Source organism: Arvicanthis niloticus, chromosome 3, assembly GCF_011762505.2.
Source record: "Arvicanthis niloticus isolate mArvNil1 chromosome 3, mArvNil1.pat.X, whole genome shotgun sequence".
In the NCBI taxonomy this organism is placed as follows: Eukaryota; Metazoa; Chordata; class Mammalia; order Rodentia; family Muridae; genus Arvicanthis; species Arvicanthis niloticus.
Window position 1 is genome coordinate 138691397 of NC_047660.1, and position 17693 is coordinate 138709089.

Genomic DNA, 17693 nt, shown 5'->3' on the forward strand with positions numbered 1-17693 from the left:
TTTCAACGGTTCACCACAGGTAAATCCTCTTCACTGTACACAACAGGGATGTCTTGTCCCCCACTGTAAACCACAAGGACATCCTTCTGTGCACAACAGGGATGTCTTACCACGTCCCACCCACAGGATGTCCTCTGCACTCTCCACTACAAGGACATCCGTCTCACTCTCCAACAAAGAGACATTCTCTTGGGCACCACAGAACTTTGTCCTTACTGTCCACAAGTCTGTCATCCACAACTGTCCACCACAGTGAAATCCTTTCAACTCTCCATGACAGGGGGAAATCCTCCAAAACTGTCCCAAACCAGGGGCACGTCCTCTCCACTATCAAAACAGAGTGAAGTCACTTCCACTGTAACAACAGGGACATCCTCCCCAACTGTGAACAACCGGGATGTCCTAACCACTGTCCACCACAGAGATGTCTCCGCATTCTGCAAATATGGACATCCTTCTGACTATGCACCACAGGAACATTCTGCAGTGCACCCAGTAGCATCCTCCCCACTGTCCACTACAGTGAAAACCTCCCCACTTTCCACCACAGGGATGTACTCCCCACTGTCTACAACTATGGATGTCCTTCCACAATTCACAATAGAAAGGTCCTCCTTGCTGTCCACCACAAGGGACATCCTCCTCACTGTCCACGTCAGTGACATCCTCCCCTCAGATATAACAGGAATGTCCTTCCCACGTTCACCACAGGGAACTCTTTTTTCAATGTCCACAACAGGGTCGTTTTTCATCCCACGGTCCACAACATATATGTCCTTTTCACTCTACACCACAGGACCTCCTTCCAACTGTCCACACAGGGAAGTCCTCTCTACTGTCCATCACAGGGATGTCCTTTCCACTGTACACCACAGGGACGTCCTCTGCACTGTCCACAACAGGCAGTCCTTCCCAACTGTCCACCATAAGAAAGGTACACCCTACTGTCCCAAACAGGAATGTACTGTCAATGTCCACCTCAATGATGTCCTTTCCTCTATTACCACAGGGACATTCTTCCCACTGTTTACACAGTGACTTCCTCCCCAATGTCCACCAGAGTGACACCCTTCCCACTGTTCACCACAAGGAGTTCTTCCCAATGTCCACAACAGGGATGTTCTTCCCATTTGGGAGCTGACTTTTAGCAGAAAGTCTATCAGCTTTGCAGCCATCTTGAGCCATATACCCTGAGGTGAGACTTGATTTTCAAACAGCCTACAACAGCTGAAGCACACTCTGATATCCCACATATTTTGTTTTGTTGTTTTACTGCCCCCAGCTGCAAGGCGCACATGGTAGCCACGCCTGCAAAGCATGCAGTTCATGTTCTGTCCACATGCTATCCATGCCATACATGCCTGTAAGGTGCATGTGGTATCCACGCCTGTAAGGCTTACATCATATCAACACCTGCAAGGCATGTAGTATCCATGCGTCTACAAGGCAGGTGGCCAAAGGATATAAATACCCCAGATTTCCCTTCAATAAAAGAGACCTGAGACTTGATCAGAACCTCTGTCTTGTCTCCATTGTTGTCTCTTCCCCTTAACCCCCCCCCCTCTCGCTAGACCCTGACCCTCAGACCGGAGCGGCAGCTTGGGCTGGGAAACAGTGGCCACCAAGTGCGGAGTGGAGGGGGCTGCAACATTACCACAGTCCCAACATAAATGTCCTTCCCACTGTTCAGCACAGGGACCTTCTTCCCACTGTCCACCACAGGGAGGTCCTCTCTACTGTTCACCAAAGTGATGTCCTTTTTATTGTCCACCACAGGGATGTCCTCACCACTGTCCACAACAGGGATGTTCTTCCCACTGTCCACCACAGAAACGTCCTCCACATTGTCCACCACAGGAACGTACAACCCACTGTTCTCCACAGGGACATCTTCCCACTGTCCAAAAAAGTTATGTCCTCTCCACTGTCCACCAAAAAAATGTCCTTCATACAGTTTACCACAGAGAGGTCCTCCCTGTTGTCCACCAAAGTTATGTCCTTACCACTGTCCACCACAGTGATGTCCTTACCCCTTTCCACCACAGGGACGTCCTTCCCAGTGTCCCCCACAGGGAGGTACTCCCCACTGTCCACAAGAAGGACATCCATCCCACTGTTCACCACTAGGAGGTCCTTCCAAATGTCCACAACAGGGATGTCTTTCCCACTGTCCACAAAATAAATGTCCTTCCCACTGTCCACCACAAGGACCTTCATCCCACTGTCCACAACAGGGAGGTCCTCTCTACTTTCCACCAAAGTAATGTCCTTTCCACTCTCACCACAGGGACGTCCTTGCCAATGTCCACAACAGGGATGTTCTTCCCACTGTCCACCACAGAAACGTGTTCCCTGCTATCCACCACAGGTACATTCTTCCCACTGTCTACCATAAAAACCTCATCTTCACTGTCCAAAACAGAGATATCCTCCCCACTGTCCACAACAGGAACATCCTCACCAATGTCCAACACAGGGGTGTCATTCCAATTGTTCACCACAGGGACATCCTCCCCACTGTGCAAAACAGGGACATCCTCCTGTGTACAACAGGGACATCCTCATGACTGTGCAACACAAGGACATCTTGCAGTGCACACCAAGAATGTCCTCACCACTGTCCACTCTAGAGATGTCCTCTGCACTTTCCACAACAGGGACATCCTTCCCAGGGTCCACCAAAGTGAAGTTTTCCTGTGCAACACAGATACATCCTTACCACTGTCCACCACAGGGACGTTCTCCCCACTGTACACCCCAGTGACATCCTGCCCACTGTCCACCACAGGGATATCCTCCCCACTGTCCACCACAGGGACGTCCTTCTCACTGTCCAAAAAAGTGACGTCCTTCCCACAGTCCACAACAGGTACATTCTTCCCACCATCCACCACAGAGACATCCAGCACACTGGATACCACAGACATATTTTCCCCACTGTCCACCACAGAGTCATCCACCTGTATAGCACATGGGTGTCCTTACCACTGTCCACAACAATATCCAGCACAGTGATATTCTTCCCACTGTTAACCAAAGGGACATCCTCCCTGCTGTGCACCACAGGGACATCCTCCTGTGCACAACAGGGATGACCTCACCAATGTCCACCACAGAGGTCCTCCCCACTCAACACCATACAGAAATCCTTCCCACTATCCACCCAGGGGCATTCACTACTACACCACTGAAACTTACACCCAACTGTCCACAAGGACGTCCTCCCCACAGTCCACCATAGTGAAATTTTCCCCACTGTCCACCACAGGTCCTTCCTCCCCACTATCCACCACATGGATGTCCTCCACAATGTAAACCACAGGAATGTCCTCCTCATGGTTTACTACAGAGAAGTCCTCCCCACAGTCCACCACAGAGACATACTTCTCACTGTCCACCACAGGGACATCTTTCCCAATGTCCACCACATGGTCATCCTCCCAACTATCCACTACAGTGACATCCTTAACACTTACCACAACAGGGAGGTTTTCACCCTTGTCCACCACAGGGACATCCTTCCCACAGTCCAACACAGGGAGATCCTTCCCACTATCCACCACAGTGATGTACATTCCAATGTCGATCACAGAGACATCCTTTCCACTGTCCACCAGAGGGAGGTCCTCTCCACTGTCCATAAAAGCGATGTCCTTTCAATTGTCCAACATAGTGTCATCCTCCTCACTGTCCACAACAGGGATGTCCTTCCCAGTGTTTACCACAAGGACATTCTCCCCACTGTCCACCACAGGAATATCCTTTCCATTGTCCACCACAGGGACGTCCTCACTAATGTCCACCAAAGGGACATCTTTCCCACTGTCCAACACAGGGATGTTTTCCCCACAGTCCACAACAGGTACATTCTTCCCACCATCCACCACAGAGACATCCAGCACACTGGACACCACAGAGATATTTTCCCCACTGTCCACCACAGAGTCGTCCACCTGTATAGCACATGGGTGTCCTTACCACTGTCCACAACAATATCCAGCACAGTGATATTCTTCCCACTGTTAACCAAAGGGACATCCTCCTGTGCACAACAGGGATGACCTCACCAATGTCCACCACAGAGATGTCCTCCCCACTCAACACCATACAGAAATCCTTCCCACTATCCACCCAGGGGCGTTCTCCACTACACCACTGAAACTTACACCCAACTGTCCACAAGGACGTCCTCCCCACAGTCCACCATAGTGAAATTTTCCCCACTGTCCACCACAGGTCCTTCCTCCCTACTGTCCACCACATGGATGTCCTCCACAGTGTAAACCACAGGAATGTCCTGCTCACGGTTTACTACAGAGAAATCCTCCCCACAGTCCACCACAGAGATGTACTTCCCACTGTCCACCACAGGGACATCCTTACCACTGTCCACCACAGGGACATCCTTACCACTGTCCACCAGAGGGATATCCTTCCCACTGGCCACCACAGGGATGTCCTCATTAATGTCCACCAAATGGACATTTTTTCCACTGTCCAAGACAGGGATGTTTTCCCCACAGTCCACAACAGGTATATTCTTCCCACCATCCACAACAGATATGCCAACCCCTCTGAACACCACAGGAATGTTTTACAAACTGTCTACCACAGGAAAGGAATCCTGTGTACCAAAGGATGTCCTTACCCCTGTCAACCACAGGGTCATCCTCAACAATTAACAGGACAGCGACGTCCTTCTTTCTGTTGATCACAGGGACACCCACCCCACTGTGCACCAGAGGGACATCCTCCTTTGTAGAACAGAGATGTCATCACCAATTAGCAGTACAGGGACATCCTTTCCAATGTCCTCTGAAGGGACGTTCTACACACTATCCACCAGAGAAAGGTCCTCCCCACTGTCCACCACAGGAATGTCCTCTCCACTGTACACTAAAGGGATGTTTTTCCCAATGTCCACCACAGGGACGTCCTCCCAACTGTCCCCCACAGGGACATCCTCCCCACTGTCAACCACAGGTACATCCTTCCTACTGTCCACAACAGGGTCGTGCTCCCTACTGTCCCCCACAGTGACATCCTTCCCACTGTCCACCACAGGAAGGCCTTCTCCACAGTCCACCACAGGGACATCCCTCCCACTGTACACCACAGGGATGTTTTCCCTACAGTCCACCACAGGTGCATTCTTTCCACCATCTCCCAAAGAGATTTCCACCCCAATGGCCACCACAGGGACTTCCTCCTGAGTACCAACAGGACGTCCTTAACACTGTCCACCAAGGGTCATCCTCACCAATGTCACCACAGGGATGTCGTTCTCACTGTTAACCCCAGTGACATCCTCCCCACAGTGTACAACAGGGAACATCTTCCTGTGCATTCCAGGGAGGACATCCTCACCAATGTCTACCACAGAGATGTCTTCTGCACTCTCCACCATACAGACATTCTTCCTACTATCTACCACAGGGAGGTTCTCCAGTCCACCACAGGAACTTCCTTCCCACTGTCCACCCACACAGATGTCCTCTGCAGTGTAATCCACAGGAATGTCCTCCTCACTGTCCACAAGAGAGAAGTCCTTCGCACTATCCACCACAGGGACATCCTTCCCATGGTCCACTACAGTGACATCCTCCCCTCTGTTCACAACAGGGATGTCCTACTCACTGTCAACAACAGAGAGGTTCTCCCTGCTGTCCACCACAGGGACGTCCTTCCTACTGTCCACCACAGGGTCATCCTCTCCAATGTCCACCACAGGGACATCCTTCCCACTCTTCTCCAGAGGGACATGCTTTTCACTGTGCACAACAGGGACATCCTCCTCTGCACAACAGAGATGTCCTCCACACTATGCACCACAGGGACATCCTCCTGTGCACAACAAGGATGTTCTTACCACTGTCCTCTTCAGAGATGTCATCTGCACTCTCCACTACAGGGACATGCTTACCACTATCCACCAAAGTGACATTCTCTTGTGCACCACAGGAATGTCCTCCCCACTGTATACAAGGTCATCATTCCCAATATCCACCACAGTGAAATCCACTCTACTGTCTACCACAGGGATGTTCTCCCAACTGTCCACCACAGGGATGTCTTCCCAACTGTCAAACACAGTAACGTTCTTCCCACTGTAAACCACAGTGACATCCTCCCAACTGTGCACCACAAGGACATCCTCCTGTGCAAAACAGGAATCACCTCACCAATGTCCACCACAGAAATGTCCTCCACACGCACCACCATACAGAAATCCTTCCCACTATCCACCACAGGGATATTCTCTACTGCACCACAGAAACTTACTCCCTACTGTCTACAAGGACATCCTTCCCACAGTCTACAACAGTGAAATTCTTCCCACTGTCCACCACAGGGACTTTCTCCCCGCTGTCCACCACATGGATGTCCTCCACACTGTAAACCACAGAAATGTCCTCCTCACAGTTCACTACAGAGAAGTCCTCCACACTGTCCACCACAGGGATGTCCTTCCCACTGTCCACCTCAGTGACGTCCTCCCCACTGTCCACCACAGAGACGTCTTTCCTACGGTCCAACACAGGGATGTCCTCCCTACTGTCCACTACAGGGATGTCCTTCTGCCTGTACACCACAGGGATGTCCTCACCACTGTCCACATAAGGGACATCCTTCCTACTGTCCACCACATGGATGTCCTTCCCACTGTCCACCATGGCGACTTCCTTCCCACTGTCCACCACAGGGATGTCCTTCCCACTGTCTACCCAAGGGACATCCTTCCCACTGTCCACCAGAGTGACATCCTTCCAACTGTCCACCACACAGACATCCTACCCACTGTCCTCCACAGGGACATCATCCCTTCTATCCACTACAGTGATGTCCTTCCCACTGTCCAACAAAAGGATGTCTTTCCCAGTGTCCACCACAGGGACATCCTCCAATCTGTCCACCACAGGGACATTCTCCTAACTATCCATCAAAGGAACATCCTTACCAATTTCCAAAACAGGGATGTTTTCACCACTGTCCACCACAGGGACATCCTTCCCACTGTCCACTACAGGGAGATCCTCTCCACTATCCACCACAGTGATGCATGTTCCACTGTTTACCACAGAGATGTCCTTCCCACAGTCCAGCACAGGGAGGTCCTCTCCACTGTCCACCACAGGGACATTCTTTCAATTGTTCGCCACAGGGACGTCCTCCCCACTGTACACCCCAGTGACATCCTGCCCACTGTCCACCACAGGGACGTTCTTTCAATTGTTCACCACAGGGACGTCCTCCCCACTGTACACCCCAGTGACATCCTGCCCACTGTCCACGACAGGGACGTCCTTCCCACTCTCCACCACAGGGATGTCCTTCCCACTGTCCACCAAAGTGACGTCCTTCCCACTGTTCACCACAGGGATGTCCTTCCCACTGTCCATCACAGAGAGGTCCTACCCACTGTCAACCACAGGGACATCCTCTGCTCATTCCACCAGAGGGACGTCCTTGCTACTGTTCACCACAGGGTCATCCTTTTCACAGTTAACCATAGGGACGTCCTTCCAACTGTCCACCAACAAGATCTATTACCTACTGTTCACCAAAATGACCTCCTTCTTATTGTCCTACAAAGGGACGTCCTTAACTCTGTACACCACAGAGACAACTGCCAAAGTGTACACCACAAGGACATCCTCCCCAAAGTCAACCACAGGGACATCCTTCCCACTGAGCACAACAGGGACACCCTAACCACTGTCCAACACAGTGCTGTCCTTCCTACTATCCACCACAGGGAGGTATTCTCCATTGTCCACCACAGGGATGTCATCCCCACTGTCCACCACTGGGACTTCCTTCCCACTGTCCACCACAGGAAGGTCCTCTCCACTGTCCACCACAGTGACATTCTTTCAACTGTCCACCACAGAAATGTCCTCATCACTGTCCACCAGAGGGATAAATTTCCCACTGTCCACCACAGAGAGTTCCTCTGCGCTGTCCACCACTGGGACATGCTTCCCACTGTCCACCACAGGGAAATCCTACCCACTGTCTACCACAGGTAGGTCTTCCCCACCTTCCACCACAAAGATGTCCTCACCACAGTTTACCACAGGAATGTCCTTTCCACTGTTCACCAAAGGGACATCCTTCCCACTGTACACCTCAGGAACATCCTCCCAACTGAACACCACAGGGACATCCTCCTCCCTGTCCATCACAGGGACGTCCTTTTTACTACCCAATACAGAAACATCCTTCCCACTGTCCACAACATAAATGTCCTCTTCACTGTCCATCACAGGGACATACTTCCCACTTTCCTACAAAGGGTCATTTTTCTCACTGTTCACCACGGGGACATCCTCGCAACTGTCCACCACAGGGACATAATCCCCACTGTCCACCACAGGGATGTCCTTTAACTCTACACAACTGGGTCATCCTTCCTACTGTCCACAACAAGGACTTCATTCCAATTGTCCACCTAAGAAAGGTCCTACCCACTGTCCACCACAGGAACGTCTTACCCATTGTAAACCACAGGGAAGTCACCCCACAGTCCACCACAGGGATGTCCTCTCCACTGTCCACCAAATGGACGTTTTTCCTGCTGTCCACAACAGGGACATCCTAACTATTGTTCACCACAGTGATGTCCATTCCACTGTCGACCACAGGGATGTTCTTTCCACTGTCCAGCACAGAAACATCCTCATCACTGTCTACCACAGGGATGTAGTTCTCACAGTCCACCACAGAGATTTCTTTTCCACTGTCCACCACAGGGACGTTCTTCCCACTGTCCACCAGAGGGAGGTCTACCCACTGTAAACCATAGGGACATTCTCCAAACTGTCCACCACAGGGACATCCTCCCCACTGTCCACCACAGTGACGACCTTCGCACTGTCCACCACAGGGATGCCCATTCCACTGTCCAACAAAGTGATGTCCTTCCCACTGTGCAGAACAAGGACATCCTCCCAACTGTCCACAACAAGGATATCTTTCCCACCATTCACAACAAGGACATCCTCCCCACTCTCCACAACAGGGAAATTCTTCCCCCTGTCCACCACAGAGAGGTCCTCCCCACTGTCCACCACAGGGACATACTCCCCACTGTCCACCAGAGTGAGTTGCTCTCCACTGTCCACCAAAGGGATGTCCTTCCACTGTCCACCTCAGGGTCATCCTTACCAATGTCCAGCACAGTGACGTCTTTTCCTCTGTTCACCACAGGGACATCCTGACTACAGTGCACCACAGGAACATCCTTCTGTGTATAACAGGGACGTCCTCTCCACTGTGGACCATAGGGACATCCTTTCCACAGTCCACCACAGGGACGTCCTTGCCACTGTCCACCACGGGGATGTTTGTCCCACTGTCCAGCACAGAAACATCCTCCCTACTGTTCACCACAGGTATGTCCTTCCCACTGTTCTCCACAAGGACGTCCTACTCACTGTCCACACAGGGACGTCCTCTACACTGTCAGCAACTGGGACTTCCTTCCCACTGTCCACCACAGGAATATTCTCTCCACTGTCTAACACAGGGATATCCTTTCAACTGTACACTACAGAAATGTCCTCATCACTGTCCACCAGAGAGATGTCTTTCCCACTGTCTACCACAGAAAGGTTCTCCCCACCTTGTACACAGGGATGTCCTTTCCACTGTCCACCACAGGGATGTCCTCCCAACTGTCCACCAAAGGGACATCCTCCCCACTGTCCACCACAGGGATGTCCTCCACACTGTGTACCACAGAGACATCCTTCTGTATACAACAGGGACTTCCTCACCACTGTGGAACAAAGGGATTTCTTTTCCACTGTCTGCAAAAGAATGTCCTTCCCACTGTCCACCACAGGAAGGTCCTCCCCAATGTCCACCACAGGGATGCCATTTTTACTGTCCACCAAAAAACGTCCTCCTCACTGTCCAAAACAGAGAAGTCCTCCACACTGTCCAACACAGGGACATCCTACCTAGTTTCTACCACAGGGAGGTCCTACACACAGTCCACCACAGAGACATCCTTCCCACTGTTCACCACAGAAACATCCTCCCCATTGTGCACCACAGGGACATCCTCCTGTGCACCATGGGACATCCTTACCACTGGGAACCACAGGGACATCCTTCCCAATGACCACCACAGTGAAGTAATTTTTATGGTCCACCACAGAAATGTCTTACAAACGGTTCCCCACAGTGACGTCCTTCCCACTGTCCACCACAGAAAGGTACTACACACTGTCCACCAGAGGGACATTCTACCCACTGTCCACAACAAGTAGGTCCTCCCCACCATCCACCAGAGGGATGTCCTTCCCACTGTCCTCCACAAGGACAAATTTTCTACTGTCCACCAAAGGGATGTCCTACCCACTGTCCAACAAATGGATGGCCTCTAAACTGTCCACCACAGGGAATTCCTTCCCACTGTCCACCACAGAAACGTCCTGCCTACTGTCCACCACTGGGACATCCTTTCCACTATCCACCACAGGAACGTCCTCCTGTGCACCACAAGAAATTCCTTACCACAGTCCACCACAGAGTCGTCCTCACCAATGTCCAGCAAAATGATGACCTTTCCTCTGTTCACCACAGGGACATCCTCCCCATAGTGCACCACAAGGACATCCTTCAGTGTACAACAGGGCCTCCTCATTACTCTGGACCACAGGGAAATCCTTTCCACTGTCCACAACAGGGACGTCCTTCCCACTGCCTACCACAGGGACATCCTTCCCACTTTCCTCCACAAAAAATATCCTCCCTACTGTTCACCACAGGTATATCCTTCCCACTGTCCACCACAGGGACGTCCTTCCCACTGTCCACTACAGGGAGTCCTCTCCACGCTCCACCACAAGGATGTCCTCTCCACTGTCAACCAAAGGGACATCCTTCTCAATGTCCACCAAAGGGAAGATCTTCACACTGTACACCATAGGGATATCCTCCCCATTGTCCACTACAATGACGTCCTCCCCACTGTCCACCAGAAAGAGGTCTTCTCATTGTCCACCACAGGGATGTCCTTTCTACTGTCCATCAAAGGGAAGTCCTCACCACTGTCCACCCAAGAGATTTCCTACACACTCTACACTACAGGGACATACTTTCCATAGTCCACCAAAGAGAAATTCTCATGTGCACCACAGAAATGTCCTCACCACTGTCCACAACAGGGACATCGTCCCCACTGTCTACCACAGCTACATCCTTACCATTGTCCACAACAGAAACGTATTCTCCATTGTCCTCCATGAGGACGTCCTCCCCTTTGTCCACCACAGGGACATCCTTCCCACTGTTCACCACAGGGACGTCCTTCTCACTGTCCACCAAAGGGACATCCTTCCCACTGTCCAACACAGGAATGTCCTCTCCACTGTCAACTACTGTGACATGCTGTTTACTGTCCACCACAGAAACATCTCACCACTGTCCAACACAGGGACGTCTTTTCCAGTGTCCTCCAAAGAGAGATCCTCCTCGATCTCCACCACAGGGACATCCTTCCCATTGTCTACCACAGAAACGTACTCCCCACTGTCCAAAAAAGTGACGTCCTCCCCACTGTCCACCACATGCACATCCTACCCACTGTCTACCACAGGGAGGTTCTCCCCACTGTCCACCACAGAAACATCCTCCCCACATTTCAAAACAGGGACGTCCTCTCCATGGTTCACCACAGGGATGTCCTACCCACTTTCTACCCCAGGGAGGTCCTATCCACACTCCACCACAGGGACATCCTTTCCACTGTTTACCACAGAAACATTCTTTCTACTGTGCACCACAGAGGTATCCTTCTGTGTACAAAAGCCATCCTCACCACTGTGGACCACAGGGACATCCTTTTCACTGTCCACAACTGGGAAGTCCTTCCCACTGTTCATCACAGGGATGCCATTTTTATTGTCCACCACAGAAACGTCCTACCCACTGTACATCACAGTGATTTCCTTCCCACTGTCCACCACAGAAAGGTCATACACACTGTCCACAGAGGGACATCCTACCCACTGTATACCACAAGGAGGTCCTCCCCACAGTCCACCAGAGGGACATTCTTTTCACTGTCCACCAAAGGGATGTATTTCCTACTGTCCAACAAAGAGACATCCTACCACTGTCCAACAAATGGATGTCCTTCCCACTGTCCACAAGCGGGACGTCCTCTCTACTGTCCAGCACAGGGAATTTCTTCCCAATGTCCAACACAGAGAGGTCTTTCCAACTGTCCACCACAGGAACGTCCTCCTCACTCTCCACCACAGGGACATCCTTCCCAATGTTCAACACAGTTATGTCCTTTCCACTGTCCCCCACTGGGATGCCCTCCCCATGTCCATCACTGGGATGTCCTCCTGTGTACCCCAAGGACGACCTTGCCACTGTCCATCACAAAGTCGTCCTCACCAATGTCCAGTATAGTGATGTCCTTCCCACTGTTCACCACAGAGGCATCCTTCCCACTGTGCACCACAGGGACATCCTCTTGTGCACCACAGGGATGTCCTCAAAACTGTGTATCACAGGGACATCATCCTGTGCACAACAGGGATATCCTCACCACTGTGCAACACAGGCACATCCTTTCCAATGTCCACCACAGGGACGTCCTCCCCACTGTCTACCACAGATAGGTCCACCACACTGTCCACCAAGGGACGTCCTTACAATTGTCCACCCCAGGGTCTTCCTCACCAATGTCCACTACAGGGACATCCTTCCTACTGTTCACCACAGGGACATCCTCCTGTGTAAAACAGGGACGTCCTCACCAATGTAGATCCCAGGGACATCCTTTCCACTGTCCACAACAGGTACATCTTTCCCACTGTCCACCACAGTGGCATCCTTTCCACTGTCTAGCACAGAAACATCCTCACTACTGTTCATCACAGGAATGTCCTTCCCACTGTCCACTACAGGGACCTCCCTTCCACTGTCCATTCCAGAGAGGTCCTCCCCGCTGCCCACCACAGGGAAAACTTACCCACTGTTCATCTCAGGGTGGTCCTATCCACTGTCCTCCATGAGGATGTCCTCCCCACTGTCCACCAAAGGGATGTCTTTCCCACTGTCCACCAAAAGGACGATGTACACAATGTCCACCACAGGGACATCCTATCCACTGTCCACCACAGGGACTTACTTCCCACTGTCCAACAAAGGGACGTCCTTCCGACTGTCCACAAGAGGGACGTTCTCCCAATTCTCCACCATATGGACACCCTCTCCACTGTGCACCACATATACATCCTCCTGTTCAAAACAGTGACATCCTTATTGCTGTGAACCACAGGAACGTCCTCTGGTGCGTGCCAGGGATGTCCTCACCACTGTTCACCCCAGAGATGTCCTATGCACTCTCTACTACAGGGACATATTTCCCACAGTCCACCCAAGGGATGTTCTTTTGTGCACTGCAGAAATGTCCTCACTACTATCCACCACAGGGACATGGAACACACTGTCCACCACAGCAACATCCTAACCACTGTCCACCACAGAAAGGTCGTCTCCACTATCCACCACAAGGATGTCCTTCCCACTGTCTAACAAAGGGACGATCAACACACTGTCCACCCCAGGGACATCCTTCCCACTGTCCAAAACAGGGATGTCCTCCCCACTGTCCACCACCGGTTGTCCTTCCCACTGTCTACCACAGAAAGGTCCTTTCCACTGTCCACCACAGTGACATCCTCCCAACTCTCCACCACAGAGACATCCTTCGCACTGTCCACCAAAGGAAGGTCCTCTCCACTGTCCACCAGAGACACATGCTTTTTACTGTCCACCACAGAAACATCAGAAAACAATCTACCACAGGGATGTCTTTCTCACTGTCCTCCAAAGAAATATCCTCTTCACTTTCCACCACAGGGATGCCCTTCCCACTGTCTACCTCAGAAACGTCCTCCCCACTTTCAAAAAAGTGACGTCCTCCCCACTGTCTAAAACAGGGACTTCCTACACACTGTCTACCACAGGGAGGTCCTCCACAATGTCCACCACAGAAATGTCCTATTCACTGTCCACAACAGGGACGTTCTTCCCACTGTCCACCAAAGAAGCATCTTTTCCATTGTCCACTACATGAACGTCCTCACACTGTGCACCACAGGGAAATCCTCCAGTGCACAACAGGGATGTCTTCACAACTGTGCACCACAGGAACATTCTCCAGTGCACAACAAAGACGTCCTTCACACTGTCCACCACAGAGAGGTCCTCTCTGCCATCCACCACAGAAATGTCCTTCCTACTATCCACCACAGAAACGTCATCCCTACTGTCCATCATAGTAACATCCTTCAAACTGTCCACCAAAGTGATGTCCTCCCCGCTGTCCAGCACAGGGATGTCCTTCCCACTGTCCACCACAAGTAGGTAATCCCCAATGTCCACCACAGGGATGTCCTCCCCACTGTTCAAAACATTGACATCCTGCCCACTGTCAACCACAGAAATGTCCTTCACACTATGCACCACAGGGAGGTCCTCACCACTGTCCACCACAGGAACATCCTTCCCACTGTCCACCAAATAGTGGTCCTCTCCACTGTCCACCACAGTGACGTTTTTTCCACTTTCCATCACAGAAATATCTTCCATGCTGTCCACCACAGGGACATTCTGCCCACTGCCCACCACAGGGATGTCCTTCCAACAGTCCACAACAGGAATATCCTACACACTGTCCACCACAGTGTGGTCCTCCCCATTGTCCACCACAGAAACCTCCTCTTCACTGTACAAATCAGGGGCTCCTCACCTCTGTCCTCCACATGGACGTCCAGCCCACGGTCCACCAAATTGACATCCTGACCACTGTCCACTACAGGAACATGCTCTCCATATCCATCACAGGAACGTTTTTTCCGACTGGCCCACACAGAAACCTCCTCCCCACTGTCCACAACTGAACCGTCCATCCCACTCCCCACCACAGAGATGTCCTTCCCAATGTCCAGCACAGAAACTTCCTCTCCACTGTCCACCAAAGGGACATCATTCCCACTGTCCACCACAGGGACAACTTTCCCACTGTCCACCACAAGGACTTGCTACCCACTGTCCACCACAGGGACATCTCCCACTGTGCACCATAGGGACATCTTCCTGTGCACAACAGGGACCTCCTCACCACTGTGTATCACAGGGACATCCTTTCCACTGTCCACCACAGGAACAACCTCCCCACTGTCCATCACAGAGATGTCCTCCCTGCTGTCCACCACATGGATGTCCTTCTCTCTGTCCACCACAGGGAGGTCCTCTCCACTGTCCACCACTGTGACATCTTTCCCACTGTCCACCACATATACATCTTTCCCAATGTCCACCACAGGAAGGTCCTCTCTACTGTCCACAACAAGGACGTCCTTTTTACTGTCCACCACAGAAACATCTCACCACTGTCCACCAAAGGGATGTCTTTCTGACTGTTCACCACAGAGACTTCCTCCCCGCTGTCCACCATAGTGACATCTTTACCAATGTCCACCACAGGGATGTACTCTTCACTGTCCACCACATGGAGGTCCACCCTACTGTCCAGCACAGGGACTTCCTTCCAACTTTCCACCACAGGGACATCCTTCTCACTGTTCACCACAGGGACGTCCTCCCCACAGTCCACCACAGCGACGTCCTACTTACTGTACACCAGAGGAAGTTCCTCCCAACTGTCCACTACAGGGACTTCTTTACACCTTCCACCACAAGATCGTCCACACCAATGTCCAGCAGAGTGACATCTTTCCCACTGTTCACCACAGGGACATCCTCCCCACTTTGAACCACAGTGACATCCTTCAGTGTAAAAGAGTGATGTCCGCACCACTGTGGACCAAAGGGACATCCTTTCCACTGTCCACAATAGGGATGTGCTTCTCAATGTAACCACAGAGATGTCCTTCCCACTGTCCACCACAGAATCATTCTTCCTACAATTAACTGCAGGGATGTGCTTTCCACTGTGCACTACAGAAACATCCTCCCTATTGTTCATCACAGGGATGTCCTTCCCACTGTCAATCACAGGGATGTCCTCCCCACTGTCCACCAAAGGGATGTCCTTCTCACTCTCCAACAAAGGGGGATGTATCCACTGTCCACCACAGGAACATCCTCTCCACTGTCCACCACAGGTACATCCTCCCCACTGTCAACCAAAGGGAGGTCCTCCCTACTCCCCACCACAGGGACATCATCCCCACTGTCCACCAAAGAATCATTCTTCCCACTGTTTACCACAGGGAAATCTTCCCCATTGCGTACCACAGGGACATCCTCCTATGCTCACCAGGGATGTCCTCACCACTGTCCACCCCAGAGATGTCCTACGCACTCTCTATTACAGGGACATACTTCCCATTGTCCACCAAAGTGATGTTCTTCTGTGCACAACAGGGATGTCCTCACCACTGTGAACCACAGGGACATCCTCCTGTGTACAACAGAGACGTCCTCACCACTGTGCACTACAGGGACATCCTTTCCACTGTCCACCACAGGGACATCCTCCCCACTGTCCAACACAGAGATGTCCTCCCTGCTGTCCACCACAGGGATGTCCTTCCCTCTGTCCACCACAGAGAGGTCCTCTCCACTGTCCACCACTGTGACATCTTTTCCACTGTCCACCACATAGACATCTTTCCCACTGTCCACCACAGGGAGGTCCTCTAATGTACACAAAAGAGACATTCTTTTTACTGTCCACCACAGAAACATCTCACCACTGTCCACCACAGGGATGTCTTTCCCACAATCTACGACAGAAACTTTCTCCCCACTGTCCAAAAAAGGGATGATCTCACCACTGTCCCCCAGAGGGAATTCCTACCCACTGTCTACCACAGGGAAGTCCTCCACACTGTCCACCACAGAAATGTCCTATCCATTGTAAACCAGAGCACGTCCTTCCTACTGTCCACCAAAGTGATGTCCTTCCCATTGTTTACCACAGGGACATCCTCACAACTGTGCACCACAGGGACATCCTCCCCACTGTCTACCACAGGGACCTTCTTTCCATTGTCCAACAAAGGGATGTCCTTCCTTTTGTCCACCACAGGAATATCCTCCCCACTGTCTACCAAAGGGATGTCCTTACCACTGTCCACCAAAGGGACATCTTTCCAAAACTCAACCACACGGATGTACTCCAAAGTGTCCACCACATGTACATCCTCCCCACTGTCCACCACAGTGCTGACCTGCCCAGTGTCCACCACATGTCCACAACAGGGATGTCCTTCCCACTGTTCACCACAGAAATGTCCTCCCCACTGTTTACCACAGGGACGTCCTTCCCTCTGTCCACCAGAGGGAGTTCCTCTCCACTGTACACCACAAGGACGTCTTTCCCACAGTCCACCAAAGAAACATCCTTCCAAAGGTCCACCAAAGGGACGATCTACCCACTGTACACCACAGGGACATCCTCCCCACTGTCCAGGAGAGGGATGTCCTCCCCACTGTCCACCACAGGGAGGTCCTCTTCACTGTCCACCACAGGGACTTCCTCCCTACTGTCCACCACATAGACATCTTTCCCACTGTCCACCAAAGGAAGGTCCTCTCCACTGTCCGACAAAGGGATATCCATTTTATTGTCCACCACAGAAACATCTAACCACTGTTCACCAAAGGGACGTCTTTCCCACTGTCCTTCAAAG